Source organism: Lithobates pipiens, unplaced genomic scaffold, assembly GCF_037356315.1.
Source record: "Lithobates pipiens isolate NorthernLeopardFrog02 unplaced genomic scaffold, aLitPip1_a1.2 Scaffold_13, whole genome shotgun sequence".
Taxonomy (NCBI): domain Eukaryota; kingdom Metazoa; phylum Chordata; class Amphibia; order Anura; family Ranidae; genus Lithobates; species Lithobates pipiens.
In genome coordinates, this window is record NW_027507718.1 from 49,104,578 (window position 1) to 49,129,152 (window position 24,575).

Sequence of the window (24,575 nt, forward strand, 5' to 3'; positions counted from 1 at the left end):
CCTATTAGTGGGCCTGGGGCCGCCTAGTGCTCTACCCAACTGTCACTCAACAACAGCCTGGGACCGGCTGTGGCAGAGAGGGGGCGCTCCCAGAGGAATTCCTGTGGACCATAGCAGGACAGCTCCCCTCCCCGGGGACGGTGACTTGAGGATGGCTGGGTGAAGACAAGCCATGGGGGGACCCCATGCCTGACCCGGACCTTATGGGCCACAACGCAACTTCACCGGATGTGACCTCGGCATGACCACCCCCAAAAGTTACAGGACAAGATCGGCGACCCGCGGTACCCCCAATCGACCTTCACAGCCCGGTATTCAACGTTTCTTCAGGGTAAACCCATGCACTTCACCTGGTGACACCGCCGATACACCTCGGGTACCCCAATTGGAAACAGCCCCCACTGGGACACAGAACCTCCCAGGTACACCCGCATCAGACTATCTTTCAGGGACTCTGGCGGTGTTCAGATCTGAGATGGCAGGCTCTTCCTCAAATCAGGGAAACCTTGATGACGACCTCCGCAGTATGCTACGTGCTCTGCCTACAAGGGCGGACATTGAGGCCCTCCCTACGAGGGCAGACATCGAAACCCTAATCCTGCAGATAGAGGAGGCGCATAACAGGGATATACAAGAGGTGAGGACTGAGCTGCATGCCATAGAAGACCGCGTCTCCTCAGGGGAAACCCAGCTCACTTCATTGGCGACTAGGGTGCAAGCACTGGAACATGCACAGGATACCCAGGCGGTGGTGGCGCAGGAGATGCAGCTTCACCTGGAGGAAATGGAGGACTGCAATCGCCGCAATAACTTGCGACTGCGGGGTATCCCAGAGGCTACGGGTCACGAAGATCTGGCAGAGACTGTCACGGCTATCTTTCACAGGCTCCTGGGTGACCCGCCTCCCTCCCTGGAAATTGACCGAGTTCACCGGGCACTGGGCCCCAGATCTACCGATTCAGCACGACCTCGTGATGTTCTATGCCGTTTACACAGATACGCACGGAAGGAAGCACTTCTAAAGAGGGCGTGGGACCACGGGACCATTGACTTTGACGGTGCACAGATTCAGATACTCCCGGATCTCTCCAGGGCCACGCTACAACGCCGCGCCATGCTGAAACCAGTTCTGGAAGCTGCAAGACGCCGGGGTTGCACGTACAGATGGGGCTACCCCCTAACAGTCATCTTCCGCACGGATAGCGGAACCTTTACATTACGCACGCCGGCGGACCTCCCCGCCCTCTTTGCTTTCCTGGGCACAGATCCAGTCCAAGTGCCTAACTGGCTGGTGAGGATCCCGCGCCCGGCAGGCCGTTTGGGCCCAACGTTGGGTGGCGCCGCCCCACCGGCTCGCCCCCAGAGGTCCAGAGGTGGATCCCGCACTTTGTCCGCTTCAGTGACCAGGTCACGTGAGTCATAACAGCTCCCCTCAGCACCTACTATGTTGTTCTGCACTGGCTGAATTTTTTCACCCCTCATCCACATTTTCCTGTGCTCCACATCCCCCCCAATCAGGACTGTCCACGGCCGTCCTGGTCCCTGATGACATGCTGGGGACGTGAGGAGACATGCTATCCCTGGACGCTTCCATATGTGTGTCACCATCTGGGGAGAGGGCGGGGTCTCTGTTGCAACGCCCTGGGGAGACGCTTTCGGCCCCCCGGTGGGCCTGGGCGGCCCCCACCCTCAGGGCCTTCCACAGCCCATCCACATGGACCCCAAGACTGTTGTGCTCCTGCGGAGGCTTGGAGTGGGATGACATAACGGAACATTTGGGGATCTGGGTGGGCTACTGTGATGGGCCCTGTACAGCAGTTGGGGGGGCTGGGGGGGGGCTCTGGACTTTGTGACGTGGGGTGGGGGCTGCTGGGGTGGGGCCTGTTCTCCTCCCTCCTCCGTCCCCTCCATCCCTGCCTTCCTCTCTTCCCACCCCCCCTCTGTCTCCCTCTATCCGGGACCTGTGGATGCCCCCCGGGGGGCATGGGGGGGGATGTGTTGCAATGTTTTGTATGGGGGGATGTTTGTTTGTAGCTGTTATATGTTTGTTTTTTGTTTTTTTTTGCTTTAGTTAGCGCAATGTTTCCAGCCAGTGTAGTTACCTTGTAGATACCTGTGCAACTTTATAATTTGTTTAGTTGTATGACATGCTTTGTGCTCATGAACCCTGGACGACCCCTATCCCTTTGTTCCTATTGTCCTGCCTATACAGACGTCACTTTATAGCCCACATCTATGCATACACATAGGGCCCGAGGCTCCGGGGTGGCTCCGGGAGCTCCCCGTCGGCCCGCACTGCTCGTTCCCCCACTTAGGTTGACGCTTTTCATCCAGGCACTCCTGGTGGGCGTTGAAGCAGCAATTGGCTGCACTTTAGTGATCCAGCTTCGCTGGACAGTATCGGCTGGGAGTCTTTCCCTCTCCGTCGCTACCCATTTTCTGGAAAGTCTATCCCCCACTTCTTTAAACTTTTTCTTTTCACACCCGATACTGCACTCTTCCTCCCTTCAGCTTTTCCCTCCCCTCTCTTCCCCCTTCCCATACCACCCACCCTGACACGAACATGGACGTGCTTAAAATTGTTACCCTTAATGCAAAGGGACTCAATGTCCCAGAGAAGAGACGCATGCTACTAAACGATATGAAGCGACAAAACGCTGATATTGTCTTGATACAGGAGACGCACTTTAGGGAGAACAGGTTCCCTATCCTAACAAACAGATTTTACCCGATAGTCTATCATTCCACATACTCTGAGGCCAAATCTAGAGGGGTCTCCATTCAAATATCTGCCAAGGTCCCATGGACTCTGATAGCTGTAATGACAGACCCTGAGGGACGGTTTTTATTTCTCAAAGGCCTGGTAGGTAGTGTGAAGGTTACCATCGCTAATCTCTATGCCCCTAATAGCAGACAGGACCGGTTTGTGAAGAAACAGTTAAATTTGCTTCAAGGATTTACGGAAGGACAACTGATCGTAGGAGGGGACCTAAATATCCCATTGATACCCACGGAGGACACCTCTACTGGGCTGTCCTCCATCCCCAGTAGCACACGGAAAGCTGTACAGTCTGCCCTACATGCCTCACAACTAGTGGATGTTTGGCGCCTCTTACATTCCAGCGAACGGGACTACACTTTTTTCTCCAGGCCGCACCTCGGTTATTCACGTCTCGATTATTTTTTGATGCCACATAACCAGCTTCAGGCGGTCAAAGGCTCCACTATCGGGTCTATCACGTGGTCAGATCATGCCCCTGTAACATTACACTACGCTTTAACCGAATTCTATAGGGGGCAAAAGAAGCCATGGAGGCTTAATGAGGGCCTCCTCCAAGACGCAGAGGTACTAACTGACGTGACGACAGAATTATCACATTACTTTCGCTTTAACAACACAGGGGACTGCGACGTGGGCCTCGTTTGGGAGGCGCATAAGGCGGTGATTAGAGGGGTATTGATAAAACACGGCGCACGGATCAAGAGACAAAGAACAGCTCAATTATCCGAGCTATTCCGGAAACTTCAAATCCTAGAAGCGACACACAAACAGACACAGACTACTCCCTTAGGTAGTGAGCTGGACACAATACGATCTCAAATAACCGACCTTCTCCATTTTAAAGCTAAGGCGGCACTCCAGATTTCCCGTAAAAAAATCTACGAATCGGGTAATAGATGTGGCAGACTGTTGGCGCAATCTCTGAAAGCCCAACGGACAGCTTCTTATATACCTCACGTCTTCTCTTCCTCCGGGAGTCGAGAAACGTTGCCCCACCAAATTACCAACACTTTCAAGTCCTTTTACGAGACTCTATACAACCTAAACGTGACCCAGCCTACCCAGGAACATATAGCCGACCACATAACCTCTTCCAACATGCCCACCCTGACGACGGAAATACGGGACACTCTAGAGGCACCTATAACATTGTCTGAACTCCAACTAGCAATAAGTACTACCAAGCGAGGGAAGGCCCCGGGACCTGATGGCTTAACGATACAATATTACAAGACTTTACTTCCATCTCTCGGGCATCATCTGCTTAATCTTTTTAATCACCTTCCGAAGGGAAGTAAACTCCATGAGACCACGATGCAGGCCCATATAGCAGTGATCCCCAAAGAGGGTAAGGACCCGTCCCAGTGTGGGAGCTATCGTCCGATTTCCCTACTGAATACAGATCTTAAGCTGTTTACCAAAATTGTGGCTTTAAGGCTGCAGCCATATATACCCGACCTGATACACCTTGACCAGGTAGGATTTGTCCCGACCAGGGAGGCTAGGGATAATACCACCAAAGTCCTGAACCTGCTGCACGCTGCCATCTTGGGAGACAAGCCAAGTGTCTTTCTCAGCACAGATGCTGAGAAAGCCTTTGACAGGGTGAACTGGGCTTTCATGTCGGCCACACTACGCCATATAGGACTGGGTAATAACATGCTGCAATGGATTTCCGCAATATATACGTCACCGTCGGCCAGGGTTAGGGCTAATGGGGTAATTTCTGAACCCTTTCAGATTACCAACGGTACGCGACAGGGATGCCCACTTTCGCCCCTCCTTTTCGCGCTGTCACTCGAGCCATTCCTATGCCGCATCAGATCCAATCAGAACATAACGGGTATACCGATTAAGCAAACTCAATACAAAGTGTCGGCCTACGCTGATGACTTGCTATTCTCACTCTCAAACCCGGTGATATCCCTTCCCAATTTGATGCATGAGTTTGCAACCTATGGGGCGCTCTCCAACCTAAAGATTAATTTTGCGAAGTCTGAGGCTATGGGGGTAGGGATACCGGCAGCGCAACTCACGCACCTTCAAACCAGCTTCCACTTGAAGTGGACAAATAAGGCCCTGAAGTACCTAGGAACATACATTCCTCATACACTCTCGAAACTGTATGAACTTAATTTCCCACCACTACTGTTGGAAATAAAAACCCTTTTGACCCAATGGCAATCAGGCATGCACTCCTGGATAGGCCGCTGCAACATCTTAAAGATGTCTATCCTCCCAAAAATTCTCTACCTGATACAGGCACTACCTATACACATCCCGACCGTCTTCTTTAAAAGGGTGCAATCTGTATTTACAGACTTTGTCTGGGCAAAAAAAAGGCCGAGACTCGCCAATAAACTTCTTGTTCTCCCCAAGTCTCATGGTGGGCTAGCTTTGCCGAACATTCGAGCTTACTATAGAGCTGTGCATTTGGGGAGACTCATAGATTGGTGCCGACATCAGGGAATTAAGCTGTGGGCCAAGCTGGAGCAGTCCCAAAGTCCAATCCCGCTACGGGGGGCGCCATAGTGTTACCCAGCACTTCCGACAGAGATAAAACGTCACCCACTGATAGGTAACACGGCGAGAGTTTGCGCCCGGATAATATCGCAAACGTCCCTCTCCTCCCCGAATTCGCCCCTTTACCCTATAATAGGCAACCCCCTATTTACGCCGGGTCTATACGACGGCTGTCTCCGGAGTCTAGGCGAGGCGGGCCTATACCAAGCCTCACACTACAGTTCAGGAGGGCGCTGGAAACCAATGGCGGACCTCATGGACCCTACGGGCCCGTTTGGCCTGGATTTTCTGAGGACTCTCCAATTGTCACATTTTCTTTCCACAATTCCGCCTCCCAATGCGGACGCCCAGACGCTTACGGCCCTGGAGGTGCTATGCACTGACACGGGTACCATACCTCACACACTTTCGCTGACATATAACCTTTTAAATGCCCCCTCAGTAGACTTTGCACCCCCGGGATTACTTAATTGGGAAAAAGAACTAGTTTGCCAATTCAATGCCTCCATGAGGCACCGTATTCTTAGATTTACGCACAAATCCTCAATATGTGCCAAGATCCAGGAAACCAATTACAAAATCCTTTCACGTTGGTATAGGACTCCCTCGTTACTCCACCAGTACTACCCAAATACACCGGACCTGTGTTGGCGTTGCCACACCGATAAAGGGACAATGTTGCATATCTTTTGGTCATGCCCGAAACTAGCGCACTTCTGGAAAGTGGTGCGTGAGACCGTACAACAATTCATAGACCAGCCCATCACAGACGACCCAGCATTTTTTCTCTTACACGCCTCCAACATCCCTGAGAGGAAATATCAGAAATCGGTGATTCGCCACCTGCTTGACGCAGCTAAAGCCTGTATACCACTTCAATGGAAATCGGCTCTTCCGCCGACCATTGACCTCTGGCTTCGCAAGGTGGAGGACATCAGAAAAATGGAGGACCTTATCCTCACAGCACAACATAGAGAAGAGGCCTTCACTAAAACCTGGCAGGGCTGGACTGTGTTTATATATTCAGCTGCGGGCCAGGCCCTGAGAGGGTCTGACACATAATACTGCGGAACGAACCTATAGCAGGCTGAGCTAAGGGTTCGTAGATATAGATCCCGTATATGCGCATCTGATCAGATTTCCGCACGCTCTATGTTCGTGTGTCCCACCGCTCCCCACCTTTTTTCCTTCCCTTCACCCCCCACCCCTCTCCCGCTACCTCCCGCATACTTTCTGCTCTCCCGCTCCTCTCCTTTCCACCTGCCCCCCCCCCCCCCGTTTACCTCCTTTTTTCTTTCTCTTTCTCTCTCCTTCTCGCTCTATTCCCCCCCCCCCCCCCATATAACCGAGTAGATGCTCCTTTAAAATGACCTTGGGAGGTGTGCCCACGAGATAGTGATAATCTGCTGAATTCCACAAAATTGGTATTAACGGTTTTTGATATTGATATTAATGTTAGCAGGGACTTGTTGTTGTACCACCTGTTTTGCCTGCTACTCTGTTAGACACGTGGAATGTTTGTATCTTGTTGGTCTATGTGGACCCATCTCCTGTTATAAATAAACAATTAAAAAAAAAAAAAAGAATTTATTATTTTCCTTAGTCTTCATGAGGGAATCTGGGGGCTTCAGTAACCAAAACTGCAGTGTTTATCCTCATGACACATCACAGGAAGCACCTGCATGGTCAACAGAGGACAGAATAAAAATTAGATTTAGGAAACTTAACATGAATAAATCACCTGGACCAGATGGTTTGCACCCAAGGGTACTTAGGGAACTCAGTCAAGTAATTACCAGACCATTGTTCCTAATTTTTACTGACAGTGTACTGACTGGAATGGTACCAGCTGTTTGTAAAAAAAGCCAATGTAACACCAATATTTAAAAAGGGCCCAAATACATCCCTGGGAATTACAGACCAGTTAGCCTAACATCAATAGTATGTAAACTCTTGGAGGGGATGATAAAGGACTATATACAAGATCTTAGTAATGATTATGGTATGATTAGCAGTAATCAGCATGGATTCATGAAGAATCCTTGCCAAACCAATCTATTAACCTTCAATGAGGAGCTGAGTTGCTATCTAGATAAAGGAAGGTCCATAGGGTTCTGTGCTGGGACCAATCATGTTTAATTTGTTCATAAACAACCTGGAGGATGGGGTAAACAATTCAATCTCTGTATTTGCGGACGATACTAAGCTAAGCAGGGCAATAACTTCTCCGTAGGATGAGGAAACCTTGCAAAAAGATCTGAACAAATTAATGGGGTGGGCAACTACATGGCAAATGAGATTCAATGTAGAAAAATTTAAAATAATGCATTTGGGTGGCAAAAATACGAATGCGATCTATACATTGGGGGGAGAACTTCGGGGGGAATCTAGGATGGAAAAGGGCCTGGGGTCCTAGTAGATGATAGGCTCAGTAATGGCATGCAATGCCAAGCTGCTGCTAACAAAGCAAACTGAATATTGGCATGCATTAAAAAGGAGATTAATTCCAGAGATAAAACAATAATTCTCCCGTTCTACAAGACTCTGGTCTGGCCGCACCTAGAGTATGCTGTCCAGTTCTGGGCACCAGTCCTCAGGAAGGATGTACTGGAAATGGAGCGAGTACAAAGAAGGGCAACAAAAGGAATACAAAGTCTGGAGGATAATAGTTATGAGGAAATGTTGCGAGAACTTATTCTCTCTAGAGAAGAAACGCTTGAGAGGGGATATGATTTCAGTTTACAAATACCATACTGGTGACACCACAATAGTGATAAAACTTTTTTGCGGAAGGGAGTTTACAAGACACAGGTCCACTCATTAAAATGAGAAGAAAAGAGGTTTAACCTTAAACTACGTAGAGAGTTCTTTACTGTAAGAGCAGCAAGGATGTGGAATTCCCTTCCACAAGCTGTGGTCTCAGCAGGGGGCATTGATACTTTCAAGAAACTATTAGATAACACCTGAAAGACCACAGCATACAGGAATATACAAGGTAACACTGACATATAATCACACACATAGGTTGGACTTGATAGACTTGTGTCTTTTTTCGACCTCATCTACTATATGTAGCAGGCATAACCTTATGCCCCGTACACACGAGCGGACTTTTCGACATCCAAACTCCGACGGACTGAGTCCGGCGGACTATCCGATCGTGTGTGGGCTGCAACGGACTTTAGCGAAGCTAAAGTCTGACGGACTTTAGAAATGAAGCATGCTTTAAATTTTCCCGACGGAACTCCGCCGGACCCGGTCCCCTTTGAAAAATCCGCTCGTGTGTGTGCTACTCCGACGGACTAAAACCGACGCTAGGGCAGCTATTGGCTACTGTCTAGGAACTTCCTACGTCGAATCCAGTCGTACGTCATCACGTTCGACTCCGTCGGAGTTTGGTGTGATGGTGTGTGGTCAAGTCCGTTCGGTCGAAAAGTCCGCCAGAACTCCGTCGGAACTCCGGCGGAACTCCGGCGGAACTCCTTTGGAGGTCTGTCAGACTTAATCCCTCTCGTGTGTACGGGGCATTAGAAGAACAAAAAAAAACTGAATAGCAAAGCTGAGTAGTGATGGCCGAACGGTTCGCCCGGCGGTCGTTTCGCGGCGAATTTCCGACATTCGCGGTCCGCACGTTCGAACGCCTTTTTCCGTCGTTCGCCGCGGCGGACTTACGTGTTTAATGTATACAAGAACTTTAACCTTTGGTGACACGTTTATCATGTGATACAGGACAGCCAATTGAGACATGACAGCACATGGACACTTGTACATTCCCCCTAACCTATAAATACACCCGATCCGGTGGCCATTTTACATTCTTTCTTCTGTTACGATAGGGACAGGTTCCTGTGTGGAGTAGGGAGAGATAAACCACTAGCTATTTGGTACACAAAAGTTCTTTTCAGGACTGGTATAGGTGTTAGGTGTTGATAGGTTTGCTGTGCTGCTGATTCTTGCAGCAGCCTGAGTGTCTTTTGTTAGTTTAGAGAAAGGGAAAGGACGGTGTATGCTACAGGGACAGCCAGATTAGTCTTTCATCATCATCATCATCATCATCATCATTAGCTGTTACTATCAAGGTCCACAAAAGAGCTGTTCCAGTAACCACTAATCGTTCTCTTTTTTTGCCAATTTGTATAGGGACAGGAAGGAAGCAGTGTTGTCAGGCAGTGAGGGTAATTTTAAAGACTTGCTGTTATTATTAGTTCCACAAAGGTTCTTTTCAGGACTGGTATCAGTGGTACAGTAATAGGCTTGTACATGTATAATATTCTTTCTTCCAAATATAGAAAGGATATTATACTTGACTGCTGCCCTTCTGCTGCAGTCTGCTAAACATTCACAACTCACTTGTTCCACAAAAGTTCTTATAAGGACTGGTAACTTGGTATAGGGTGCTACGGTACATAGGCTTGAGTGCGGTACAGTCTGCTGTTCTGTAAGGACCGCTATCGGTCCACAATAGATAGGGTTGACGTGCACCACTGCTGACCGCTGCCCTATACTGCAGCAGTCCTTCAGCGGTATAGGGACTGACGTACAGTCTGCTAATCACTAACACACAACCTGCTTGTTCCACAAAAGTTCTTATAAGGACTGGTAACTTGGTATAGGGTGCTACGGTACATAGGCTTGAGTGCGGTACAGTCTGCTGTTCTGTAAGGACCGCTATCGGTCCACAATAGATAGGGTTGACGTGCACCACTGCTGACCGCTGCCCTATACTGCAGCAGTCCTTCAGCGGTATAGGGACTGACGTACAGTCTGCTAAACACTAATACACAACCTGCTTGGTCCACAAAAGTTCTTATAAGGACTGGTAACTTGGTATAGGGTGCTACGGTACATAGGCTTGAGTGCGGTACAGTCTGCTGTTCTGTAAGGACCGCTATCGGTCCACAATAGATAGGGTTGACGTGCACCACTGCTGACCGCTCACCTATACTGCAGCAGTCCTTCAGCGGTATAGGGACTGACGTACAGTCTGCTAATCACTAACACACAACCTGCTTGTTCCACAAAAGTTCTTATAAGGACTGGTAACTTGGTATAGGGTGCTACGGTACATAGGCTTGAGTGCGGTACAGTCTGCTGTTCTGTAAGGACCGCTATCGGTCCACAATAGATAGGGTTGACGTGCACCACTGCTGACCGCTGCCCTATACTGCAGCAGTCCTTCAGCGGTATAGGGACTGACGTACAGTCTGCTAAACACTAATACACAACCTGCTTGGTCCACAAAAGTTCTTATAAGGACTGGTAACTTGGTATAGGGTGCTACGGTACATAGGCTTGAGTGCGGTACAGTCTGCTGTTCTGTAAGGACCGCTATCGGTCCACAATAGATAGGGTTGACGTGCACCACTGCTGACCGCTGCCCTATACTGCAGCAGTCCTTCAGCGGTATAGGGACTGACGTACAGTCTGCTAAACACTAATACACAACCTGCTTGGTCCACAAAAGTTCTTATAAGGACTGGTAACTTGGTATAGGGTGCTACGGTACATAGGCTTGAGTGCGGTACAGTCTGCTGTTCTGTAAGGACCGCTATCGGTCCACAATAGATAGGGTTGACGTGCACCACTGCTGACCGCTCACCTATACTGCAGCAGTCCTTCAGCGGTATAGGGACTGACGTACAGTCTGCTAATCACTAACACACAACCTGCTTGTTCCACAAAAGTTCTTATAAGGACTGGTAACTTGGTATAGGGTGCTACGGTACATAGGCTTGAGTGCGGTACAGTCTGCTGTTCTGTAAGGACCGCTATCGGTCCACAATAGATAGGGTTGACGTGCACCACTGCTGACCGCTGCCCTATACTGCAGCAGTCCTTCAGCGGTATAGGGACTGACGTACAGTCTGCTAAACACTAATACACAACCTGCTTGGTCCACAAAAGTTCTTATAAGGACTGGTAACTTGGTATAGGGTGCTACGGTACATAGGCTTGAGTGCGGTACAGTCTGCTGTTCTGTAAGGACCGCTATCGGTCCACAATAGATAGGGTTGACGTGCACCACTGCTGACCGCTCACCTATACTGCAGCAGTCCTTCAGCGGTATAGGGACTGACGTACAGTCTGCTAATCACTAACACACAACCTGCTTGTTCCACAAAAGTTCTTATAAGGACTGGTAACTTGGTATAGGGTGCTACGGTACATAGGCTTGAGGGCGGTACAGTCTGCTGTTCTGTAAGGACCGCTATCGGTCCACAATAGATAGGGTTGACGTGCACCACTGCTGACCGCTGCCCTATACTGCAGCAGTCCTTCAGCGGTATAGGGACTGACGTACAGTCTGCTAAACACTAATACACAACCTGCTTGGTCCACAAAAGTTCTTATAAGGACTGGTAACTTGGTATAGGGTGCTACGGTACATAGGCTTGAGTGCGGTACAGTCTGCTGTTCTGTAAGGACCGCTATCGGTCCACAATAGATAGGGTTGACGTGCACCACTGCTGACCGCTGCCCTATACTGCAGCAGTCCTTCAGCGGTATAGGGACTGACGTACAGTCTGCTAAACACTAATACACAACCTGCTTGGTCCACAAAAGTTCTTATAAGGACTGGTAACTTGGTATAGGGTGCTACGGTACATAGGCTTGAGTGCGGTACAGTCTGCTGTTCTGTAAGGACCGCTATCGGTCCACAATAGATAGGGTTGACGTGCACCACTGCTGACCGCTCACCTATACTGCAGCAGTCCTTCAGCGGTATAGGGACTGACGTACAGTCTGCTAATCACTAACACACAACCTGCTTGTTCCACAAAAGTTCTTATAAGGACTGGTAACTTGGTATAGGGTGCTACGGTACATAGGCTTGAGTGCGGTACAGTCTGCTGTTCTGTAAGGACCGCTATCGGTCCACAATAGATAGGGTTGACGTGCACCACTGCTGACCGCTGCCCTATACTGCAGCAGTCCTTCAGCGGTATAGGGACTGACGTACAGTCTGCTAAACACTAATACACAACCTGCTTGGTCCACAAAAGTTCTTATAAGGACTGGTAACTTGGTATAGGGTGCTACGGTACATAGGCTTGAGTGCGGTACAGTCTGCTGTTCTGTAAGGACCGCTATCGGTCCACAATAGATAGGGTTGACGTGCACCACTGCTGACCGCTCACCTATACTGCAGCAGTCCTTCAGCGGTATAGGGACTGACGTACAGTCTGCTAATCACTAACACACAACCTGCTTGTTCCACAAAAGTTCTTATAAGGACTGGTAACTTGGTATAGGGTGCTACGGTACATAGGCTTGAGTGCGGTACAGTCTGCTGTTCTGTAAGGACCGCTATCGGTCCACAATAGATAGGGTTGACGTGCACCACTGCTGACCGCTGCCCTATACTGCAGCAGTCCTTCAGCGGTATAGGGACTGACGTACAGTCTGCTAAACACTAATACACAACCTGCTTGGTCCACAAAAGTTCTTATAAGGACTGGTAACTTGGTATAGGGTGCTACGGTACATAGGCTTGAGTGCGGTACAGTCTGCTGTTCTGTAAGGACCGCTATCGGTCCACAATAGATAGGGTTGACGTGCACCACTGCTGACCGCTCACCTATACTGCAGCAGTCCTTCAGCGGTATAGGGACTAAGAGTTTTGTCACAGGGTCATTTAAAAAATGACATGCAGAGGAAGAGGCAGGCCCTTCCGCAGGGGTGGTAGGGGTAGGGCAGGAGCAACAGGCTTGAGCCAAAGTGGGAAGTTGCAGAAGGTGCGTTCAATTACTTTAAAGGATGCACCAGACTTGGTTGAGTGGCTCGCTCAGCCTTACTCTTCTGCACCCTCCTCATCCTCTCGATCTGCACCCTCTTCTTCACTCTCTGCTATGTGCACCCCCAAAGACACTACCACCAACAACACGACCACCACCACCACCACCACATACCTTCCGCTTGAGTCACTGGAATTATTTTCCGATCCATATCAAGAGGACATTTCTGATGCGCAGCCACTCTTGGTATTGGATCAGGAAGAGGAGGTAGCAACAAGCGCTACTCAGCAGTCTGACGCCAGTACCCAGATCAGCCCAAGGAGGAGGTTGGTCCCCGGTGTTGCTGCCTACTCCGAGATCTCTACTTATAGCGGTGGGGAAGGTGACGTTGATGATGACGTGTCTAGTGATGTCACGTGGGTGCCCACAAGAGAGGAAGAGGAGGGGAGTTCAGAGGGAGATATGGACCAGCAGATAGGGAGGAGAAGCAGCAATGACTTACATTGCACAGCAGGGACAAAGCAGACTGCAAATGTATCAGGAGCGAGTCATCGACCATGTACGGTCACATCTGGCGCTCCCAGGACACCGGCACATGGCTCCGCAGTGTGGGCTTTTTTTAACGTGTCCGCTGCTGACAATAGCGTTGCCATCTGCAATCTTTGCAGTCAACGCGTTAGTCGCGGTAAGCCCAATACTCACCTAGGGACGACCGCCTTAAGAAGGCACATGAGCAGCCATCACCGAGCCCAGTGGGAGCAACGGAACACACAAAGCCACACTGCAGGCTCTCACCGTCCAGCCTCGTCTTCTACTTCTCCTTCTCCTCTCTCCTCACAATTGTCCTCCACTCCACCTTCCATCACGCCAAGCTCACATTTTTCTGCAAAAAGGCAGGCTTCCGTGGGCCTAATGTTTGAGCGTAAAAAAATGATGATGCCGGATAACCCTCTTGCCCAACGGTTGGCGGCTGGCTTGTCAGAACTCATAGCCCGCCAACTACTGCCATATAAACTGGTGGACTCAGAGGCCTTTCGCAAATTTGTGGCCATTGGAACACCACAATGGAAGGTCCCAGGAAGGAAGTATTTCTCAGAGAAGGGCATCCCAGAGCTATATGGCCATGTTCAGCGGCAAGTGAATGTATCTCTGGCACACAGTGTCGGTGCCAAGATACATCTGACCACAGACACGTGGTCTAGCAAACACGGGCAGGGAAGGTATATCAGTTTTACTGCCCACTGGGTGAACCTTCTGACGGCCGTCAAGCATGTAACCCGTGGCACCCGTGTAGATTTGGTTTTACCGCCACGGATTGCATGCAGGCCTGACTCTTCTTCTCCTCCTCCTACTCCATCCTCCTCCCTCTCCTCCTCAGCTGCCTCCTCCTTTTCCGCTGCTAGCGTCTCTTCCACTGCACCGCCCAAGCTCCCCAGAACCTATTCCACATGCCAGGTGAGACGTTGCCATGCCGTGCTGCGTCTGTTGTGCCTGGAAGCAAAGAGCCACACTGGCCCGGCACTCCTTTCAGCTTTGCGTTCACAGGCAGATGAGTGGCTAACACCGCTCAATTTGACAGTTGGTAAAGTGGTGTGTGACAACGGTGCCAATCTGCTTAGCGCATTGAAACAGGGCAAAATCACGCACGTGCCGTGCATGGCACACGTCTTAAACTTGGTCGTGCAGCGATTCCTTGTCAAATACCCTGGGGTCCAGGACATCTTGCGGCAGGCAAGGAAAATCTCGGCCCATTTCAGAAGATCTTACACGGCCATGGCTCGCCTTGCTGACATTCAGCGGCGACACCATCTGCCGGTCAGACGTCTTATTTGCGATTGCCCGACGCGATGGAACTCAACCTTCTATATGCTTGATAGGCTGCTCCAGCAGAAACGTGCAGTTAACGTCTACCTGTATGAACTCTGCGAAAGAAACGGTTCTGGGGAGCTGGGTTTTTTTTCACCGCGCCAGTGGCTGCTCATGCGCGACACATGCAGACTTCTGCGGCCATTTGAGGAGATCACCAAACTGGTCAGTCGCAGCCATGGCGCCATCAGTGACATGGTACCTTATGCCTTCTTTCTGGAGCGTGCATTGCGTCGTGTCATTGATCAGGCTGTGGAGGAGCAGGAGCGGGAAGATGAGGAAGTCGCAATGCTGGATGAATTCCCAGGGGGGGCTACTCTATCTGAGACAAGTCAACAACAGGAGTCTGATGAGGAGTCAGAGGAGGATGGTGCCGGGGCGGATGAGCAGGAGCAAGAAGAGCATGCTTTAAACCTTTCTGGGATCCCTGTTGTGCGAGGATGGGGAGAGGAGAATGAAGAGGACGACATTATCCTGGATGATGAGCAGGAGCCAGGCCACCACACCGCTTCCACTTTAGTGCAAATGGGGGCCTTCATGCTCCAGTGTTTTAATAGGGACCCCCGTATAAAAAGCATGAGGGTCAAGGACCAGTACTGGGTGGCAACGTACTTAGACCCCCGGTACAAACACAAAATGGCGGAAATGTTACCGCCGTCGCAGAGGGCTGTCAGAATGCAGCACTTCCAGGCCTTGCTTCGAGAAATGCTGCATTCTGCTTTTGCGTGCGCTGGCAGAGGAGCAATTCCCACTCCCAGAGAAGGATTTGCGGGTACCAATCCAACAGCGCCTGCAAGAAGAGGCCGGTTTGAAGATGTGTTGGTGACTTCGGATATGAGGTCATTCTTTCAGCCGACCCATCGACAGGTGTCATCCGGATCCAGCATCAGGGAACGCCTAGACCGTCAGGTGTCCGACTACATTGGGTTAACGGCCGATGTGGACGCTCTGAGGAGTGATGAACCCCTAGACTACTGGGTGGGCAGGCTTGACCTCTGGCCAGAGCTTGCCCAATTTGCAATCGAACTGTTGGCTTGCCCCTCATCCAGTGTCCTGTCCGAAAGGACGTTCAGCGCAGCAGGGGGGATTGTGACCGATAAGCGTACTCGCCTAGCTCACCACAGTGTTAACTACCTCACATTTCTAAAAATGAATGAGGCATGGATCTCGGAGGAATTCAACACATGTGACCAGTAGACCATGTATATGTCTATAAACTATTTTTTTAATCAAGCACACAGACCTTCTTAATTCATTTGGCTCACTTCCTTGACCCAAAAAAGCACACCGTACTATATGCCCCTACCCTCCTCTTTGAAGAGGTTGAGCGGTGTCATATTTCTACTGGGGCTGCTTATGATATCCCTGTGCTGTGCTGACTTCCTCCTGGGGGTTCTTATTATGAAGGGATCACACTATCCCTGTGCTGTGCTGACTTCCTCCTGGGGGTTCTTATTATGAGGGGATCACACCATCCCTGTGCTGTGCTGACTTCCTCCTGGGGCTGCTTACGGTGCTGCTGTCAGTGCTGTATGTCACGGTGCTGCTGTCAGCGCTGTATGTCACGGTGCTGCTGTCAGCGCTGTATGTCACGGTGCTGCTGTCAGCGCTGTATGTCACGGTGCTGCTGTCAGCGCTGTATGTCACGGTGCTGCTGTCAGCGCTGTATGTCACGGTGCTGCTGTCAGCGCTGTATGTCACGGTGCTGCTGTCAGCGCTGTATGTCACGGTGCTGCTGTCAGCGCTGTATGTCACGGTGCTGCTGTCAGCGCTGTATGTCACGGTGCTGCTGTCAGTGCTCTGTATTACGGTGCTGCTGTCAGATGCCTCTATCACGGTGCATGTGTCATTCCGGTATGTCACGCTGCTGGTGATCATCTCCTGCACCCTCTTCTTTGCCTACCCTGGTCCCTGACCTTCCCTCTCCTCCATTGCCTTCATTAGCTCCATAGTCCTGAATTGTTAGAACAATTTCCCAAATAAAATAAAAATGCTTGTAGTTATCGATCCCAAATTCACCTCATACATGTATTATGTCATTGTCCAGATGGTGGGACTACGTTTTACCCCCTAATAATTACCACGTGGCCGCAAATTCGACATGAAGGTTTGCAAAGTTCGCCTCCCATTGAAGTCAATGGGGCCCGCGGCGAACGTTCGGTTTCGCGAACGTTTGGGTCCGTTCGCATTTCGCGTTCGCGAAACGTCCCGTCGGAAGTTCGTCCATCACTAAAGCTGAGCAGACAACATTCTTCATTAACCACTTTCAGACCGGACCATTTTGCTGGTAAATGACCAGAGGTCTTTTTACAATTTGGCACTGCGCTGCTTTAACTGGTAATTGCGCGGTCATGCAATGTTGTACCCAAACGAAATTTGCGTCCTTTTCTTCCACAAATAGAGCTTTCTTTTAAAGGTATTTGACTGACTCTGCGATTTTAATTTTTTGCGATATAAACGTAAAAAGACCGCAAATTTTGAAAAAAAATGATATTTTCTACTTTTTGTTATTAGAAAAATCCAATAAACTCAATTTTAGTCATACATTTAGGCCAAAATGTATTCAGCCACATGTCTTTGGTAAAAAAAAAGTCAATAACTGTATATTTATTGGTTTGCGCAAAAGTTGTCACATCTACAAACTAAGGTACATTTTCTGGAATTTACGCAGCTTTTAGTTTATGACTGCCTATCTCATTTCTTGAGGTGCTAAAATGGCAGGGCAGTACAAACCCCCCCCCCAAATGACCCCATTTTGGAAAGTAGACACCCTAAGGAAATTGATAAGAGGCATGTTGAGCCCATTGAATATTTAATTTTTTTGCCGCAAGCGATTGAATAATGACAAAAAAATTATTATTTTTTTTTTTTACACAAAGTTGTCACTAAATGATATATTGCTCACACATGCCATGGTTATATGTGGAATTGTACCCCAAAATACATTCTGCTGCTTCTCCTGAGTACGGGGATACCACATGTGGTCGACTTTTTGGAAGCCTAGCCGCGTACGGGGCCCCGAAAGCCAAGCACTGCCTTCAGGATTTCTAAGGGCATACATATGTCATTTTACTCCTCACTACCTATCACAGTTTTGAAGGCCATAAAATGCCAAGATGGCACAAAACCCCCACAAATGACCCCATTTTAGAAAGTAGACACCCCAAGCTATTTGCTGAGAGGCATGTTGAGTCCATGGAATATTTTATATTTTGCCACAAGTTGCGGGAAAATTACAAACTTTATAAATTTTTCACAAAGTTGTCACTAAATGATATATTGCTCACACATGCTATGGGCATATGTGAAATGATACCCCAAAATAAATTCTGCTGCTTCTCCTGAGTACGGGGATACCACATGTGTGGGATTTTTTGGGAGCCTAGCCGCGTACGGGGCCCCGAAAACCAAGCACCGCCTTCAGGCTTTCTAAGGGCGTAAATTTTTCATTTCACGCCTCACTACCTATTACAGTTTTGAAGGCCATAAAATGCCAAGATGGCACAAAACCCCCCCAAATGACCCCATTTTAGAAAGTAGACACCCCAAGCTATTTGCTGAGAGGCATGTTAAGTCCATGGAATATTTTATATTTTGCCACAAGTTGTGGGAAAATTACAAACTTTTTTTTTTTTTTTTCACAAAGTTGTCACTAAATGATATATTGCTCACGCATGCCATGGGCATATGTGAAATGACACCCCAAAATAAATTCTGCTGCTTCTCCTGAGTACGGGGATACCACATGTGTGGGATTTTTTGGGAGCCTAACTGCGTACGGGGCCCCGAAAGCCATGAACCGCCTTCAGGCTTTCTAAGGCCGCGTACACACGGGCGGATTGTCTGGCCAACTAAGTTCGTCAGACAATCCGACAGACAGTCCGTTCAAAATTTGCATGAACGGACTTGACCACACACGATGAGCAGACAGTCCGCTGAAAGCTTGCGCGATGACGTGTACAGCACGTACGACGGGACTAGAAAAACGACGTCCTATACACTGCAATGCAACCTTCGGCCATGTAAATCCTTTCTGAGCATGCGCCATACTTAGTCTGTCCAACTTGCCTACACACGAGCGGACTGTCCGCTGAAACCAAGTTTGGACGGACAAAACCAAGTTTGAACGGACTGTCTTACGGAAATTCCGTAAGACTTTGTTCGTCAGATTGTCCGCTGAAAAAGTCAGCTGAAGCCCACACACGAGCGGATTGTCCGCTGAAACACGGTTTAGCGGACTAAGTTGGACAGACAATCCGCCCGTGTGTACGCGGCCTAAGGGCGTAAATTTTTCATTTCACGCCTCACTACCTATTACAGTTTTGAAGGCCATAAAATGCCAAGATGGCACAAAACCCCCCCAAATGACCCCATTTTAGAAAGTAGACACCCCAAGCTATTTGCTGAGAGGCATGTTAAGTCCATGGAATATTTTATATTTTGCCACAAGTTGTGGGAAAATTACAAACTTTTTTTTTTTTTTTTCACAAAGTTGTCACTAAATGATATATTGCTCACGCATGCCATGGGCATATGTGAAATGACACCCCAAAATAAATTCTGCTGCTTCTCCTGAGTACGGGGATACCACATGTGTGGGATTTTTTGGGAGCCTAACTGCGTACGGGGCCCCGAAAGCCATGAACCGCCTTCAGGCTTTCTAAGGCCGCGTACACACGGGCGGATTGTCTGGCCAACTAAGTTCGTCAGACAATCCGACAGACAGTCCGTTCAAAATTTGCATGAACGGACTTGACCACACACGATGAGCAGACAGTCCGCTGAAAGCTTGCGCGATGACGTGTACAGCACGTACGACGGGACTAGAAAAACGACGTCCTATACACTGCAATGCAACCTTCGGCCATGTAAATCCTTTCTGAGCATGCGCCATACTTAGTCTGTCCAACTTGCCTACACACGAGCGGACTGTCCGCTGAAACCAAGTTTGGACGGACAAAACCAAGTTTGAACGGACTGTCTTACGGAAATTCCGTAAGACTTTGTTCGTCAGATTGTCCGCTGAAAAAGTCAGCTGAAGCCCACACACGAGCGGATTGTCCGCTGAAACACGGTTTAGCGGACTAAGTTGGACAGACAATCCGCCCGTGTGTACGCGGCCTAAGGGCGTAAATTTTTGATTTCACGCCTCACTACCTATTACAGTTTTGAAGGCCATAAAATGCCAAGATGGCACAAAACCCCCACAAATGACCCCATTTTAGAAAGTAGACACCCCAAGCTATTTGCTGAGAGGCATGTTGAGTCCATGGAATATTTTATATTTTGCCGCAAGTTGCGGGAAAATTACAAACTTCTTTTTTTTTTTTCACAAAGTTGTCACTAAATGATATATTGCTCACGCATGCCATGGGCATATGTGAAATGACACCCCAAAATAAATTCTGCTGCTTCTCCTGAGTACGGGGATACCACATGTGTGGGATTTTTTGGGAGCCTAGCTGCGTACGGGGCCCCGAAAGCCAAGAACCGCCTTCAGGCTTTCTAAGGGCGTAAATTTTTGATTTCACGCCTCACTACCTATTACAGTTTTAAAGGCCATAAAATGCCAAGATGGCACAAAACCCCCACAAATGACCCCATTTTAGAAAGTAGACACCCCAAGCTATTTGTTGAGAGGCATGTTGAGCCCATGGAATATTTAATATTTTGCCACAAGTTGCGGGAAAATTACAAACTTTTATTTTTTTTTATTTTTTTTTCACAAAGTTGTCACTAAATGATATATTGCTCACACATGCCAGGGGCATATGTGAAATGACACCCCAAAATAAATTCTGCTGCTTCTCCTGAGTACGGGGATACCACATGTGTGGGACTTTTTGGGAGCCTAGTCGCGTACGGGGCCCCGAAAACCAAGAACCGCCTTCAGGATTTCTAAGGGTGTAAATTTTTGATTTCACACCTCACTACCTATCACAGTTTTGAAGGCCATAAAATGCCAAAATAGCACAAAACCCCCCAAAATGACCCCATTTTGGAAAGTAGACACCCCAAGCTATTTGCCGAGAGGCATAGTGAGTATTTTGCAGCTCTCATTTGTTTTTGAAAATGAAGAAAAAAAAAATAATGTATATATTTTTTCTTTTTTTCAATTTTCAAAACTTTGTGACAAAAATGAAGGTCTGCAAAATACTCACCATACCTCTCGGCAAATAGCTTGGGGTGTCTCCTTTCCAAAATTGGGTCACTTGGGGGTATTTTGTGCTATCTGGGCATTCCATGGCCTCCGAAACTGTGATAGGCAGTGAGGAATGAAATCAAAAATGTACACCCTTAGAAATCCTGAAGGTGGTGCTTGGATTTTGGGGTACCGTACGCGGTTAGGCTCCCAAAAGGTCTCACACTTGTGGTATCCCCGTACTCAGGAGAAGCAACAGAATGTATTTTGGGGTGTAATTTTACATATAACCATGGCATGTTTGAGCAATATATCATTTAATGACAACTTTGTGCAAAAAAAAAAATAATAATAATAATAATGTATTTTTTCCACAACTTTTGTCAAAATATAAAATATTCCATGGACTCGACATGCCTCTCAGCAAATAGCTTGGGGTGTCTACTTTCTAAAATGGGGTCATTTGGGGAGGTTTTGAACTGTCCTGGCATTTTATGCACAACATTTAGAAGCTTATGTCACACATCACCCACTCTTCTAACCACTTGAAGAAAAAGCCCTTTCTGACACTTTTTGTTTAAAGTATGTAAATATCCCCTATGATTGCAATAGGTAGTGACAGGTACTCTTTTTTGAAAAAATTAGGGTCTATCAGACCCTAGATCTCTCCTCTGTCCTCAAAGCATCTGACCACACCAAGATCGGTGTGATAAAATGCTTTCCCAATTTCCCAATGGCGCTGTTTACATTCCGCAAAATCTAAGTCATGAAATGCTCGTAGCTTCCGGTGTCTTAGGCCATAGAGATGATTGGAGCCATTCTGGTCTCTGATCAGCTCTATGGTCAGCTGGCGGAACCACCGGCTGCATTCTCAGGTTCCCTGTTGGGACAGGAGAGCCTGAGAAAACCATGGAAGATGGTGCGGGGGGGGACATTCCCTCCCACTGCTTGTAAAAGTAGTCTAGAGGCTAATTAGCCGCTAGGATTGCTTTTACATAAAAGCCGACCGCTGGCTGAAAAGAATGATACCAAGATGATACCTAAACCTGCAGGCATCATTCTGGTATAAGCACTCAAAGTCCCGCAACATACCAGTATGTTGCTGGAACTGGTTGGGCATATATTGTAATTTTTTTTTCATGCAGCCTGTGGGCTGAACGAAAAAAAAATATTGATCGGTGGGTATGCCCACCATTAGATACCTCCCTTCATCCACCCACTTCTAATGGTGGGCATACATGCACCATTTATATATGCCGAAGCATGGGGGCATCCTCCCGCAAAAGGTAGGAGCAGATCGCTCCTCCACCCCTTATGCCCCCATGCTTCGGCATATATGCTCTTTTTTAACTGTGGTGGTGAAATCACCCCCGACAGTGCTGGAGTCGCGGCTTTATGTATCGTGGGAGCAAACGCTGTTGCTGTCAAGATAAATAAATCCGCGCTGCAACTGAATGGCGTACCTGCTAAGCAAATGATGGTTAACAATAAAACAAAGTAACATTACAGTATAACAGTAAGACGTACCATACCTGCAAAGCAAATACAAAAAAATATATAGCAAAAAATAACACATTTAACACAATCTGTGCCTAAAATATATATATGCCGAAGCATGGGGGCATCCTCCCGCAAAAGGTAGGAGCAGATCGCTCCTCCACCCCGTATGCCCCCATGCTTCGGCATATATGCTCTTTTTTAACTGTGGTGGTGAAATCACCTCCGACAGCGCTGGAGTCGTGGCTTTACGTATCGTGGGAGCAAACGCTGTTGCTGTCAAGATAAATAAATCCACGCTACAGCTGAATGGCGTACCTGAAAACAAAAAATGGTTAACAATAAAACATTGCAGAATAGAATACAGTACAAAGGAGCAGAACAATAGAGAGAGAATAGAGAGAGAGAGAACAATAAAACGACAACTATTTTTGGTTTTTTAATTTTATATTTTTTTTGTTTTTTTGTTTTTTTACTTTTTTGTTTTTTAAACACTTTTTTATGTAACTTTAACACTTCTGTTGTAACAATTCCAGCGGTTTGGGTCTCTCAAAATGCGATGGCATCTTGGGAGACCCTGTGAACGTGTGCCTAGCCTGTGCAATGCTGTACCCTACTCTAAAACTCAACTAGTTCATGGTAGCGTTCAAAACATTCACCAATGCAAAGACCAGGATTGTCAGGACAGCGGGGACAATAATGACGGGTGTCACGGCTATATCCGCGCTTTCTGCAGACACGACATTTTCTTTGGGGGGCCCGTTGGGTAGGGGTACTCTGGAGGACATAAGGATAATGCCTCTCATGCAGCCGGCATACTGCATCTGGTTGGGGAACGTGAGGTGGAGCACCGCCTGGATACAGAAGGGCTCTGACGATATCCTCCTGGAATTTAAGGAAGGATCCAGTCCGTCCTGAAGCTTTGTGTAGTACATAAGCATTCAGTATAGCCAATTGGAATAAATAAACAGACACTTTTTTGTACCAGCGTCTGGCCTTACGGGCAACTAGATACGGCGCCAACAACTGGTCATTGAGGTCCACCCCTCCCAGGTTAAGGTTATATTTGTGGACACAGAGGGGTTTCTCCACAATACCAGTCGCCGTAGGAATTTGGACCGTCGTGTCTGCATGAAGGGAGGTAAGAACAAAAACATTCTTATTATCCCTCCACTTCATAGCGAGCAAATTATTACTGCGCAAGCAGGCTCTCTCCCCCAGCCTAAGACGGGACTCTACAAGCCGCTGGGGAAAGCCCCGGCGATTAGGTCGCATGGTGCCACATGCTCCAATTTGCTGATCAAACAAGTGACTAAACAGTGGCACGCTTGTGTAATAATTGTCCACGTACAAGTGGTACCCCTTTCCGAATAAGGGTGACACCATGTCCCACACTATCTTGCCAGCACTTCCTATGTAGTCAGGGCAGTTCTCCGGCTCTACGTGACTATCTTTACCCTCATAAACCATGAAACTACGTGTATAGCCTGTGGCCCTGTCACAGAGCTTATACATCTTGACCCTGTATCTGGAACGCTTGTTGGGGATGAATGACAAGCGACCAGAAAACTTAATCAGGGACTCATCAACGCAGACAACTTGATGGGGAGTAAACAAGTCTGCAAAACGTTGGTTGAAGTGGTTTATGAGGGGCCGAATTTTGTAGAGCCGATCGTATTCAGGGTCTCCACGAGGACGACAGAGTTCATTGTCGCTAAAGTGCATGAACCGCAAAATCTGCTCGTATCGTGCCCTGGACATGGAAGCAGAGAACACGCGCACATGGTGAATTGGGTCAGTGGACCAATATGACCGCAACTCACTCTTTTTGGTTATGCCCATGTTGAGGGAGAGGCCCAGAAAGATTTTAAATTCGGAAACCGTAACTGGTTTCCATTGTCTGGCAAGGGCGGACTGGGGAATAGTGGCGATGTGTTGACCAGCGTACAAATTGGTTTGGTCCACAATAGATCTATAGAGATCTTCGGTGAAAAACAGTGAGTAAAAGTCAAGTGTCGTAAAATCAACT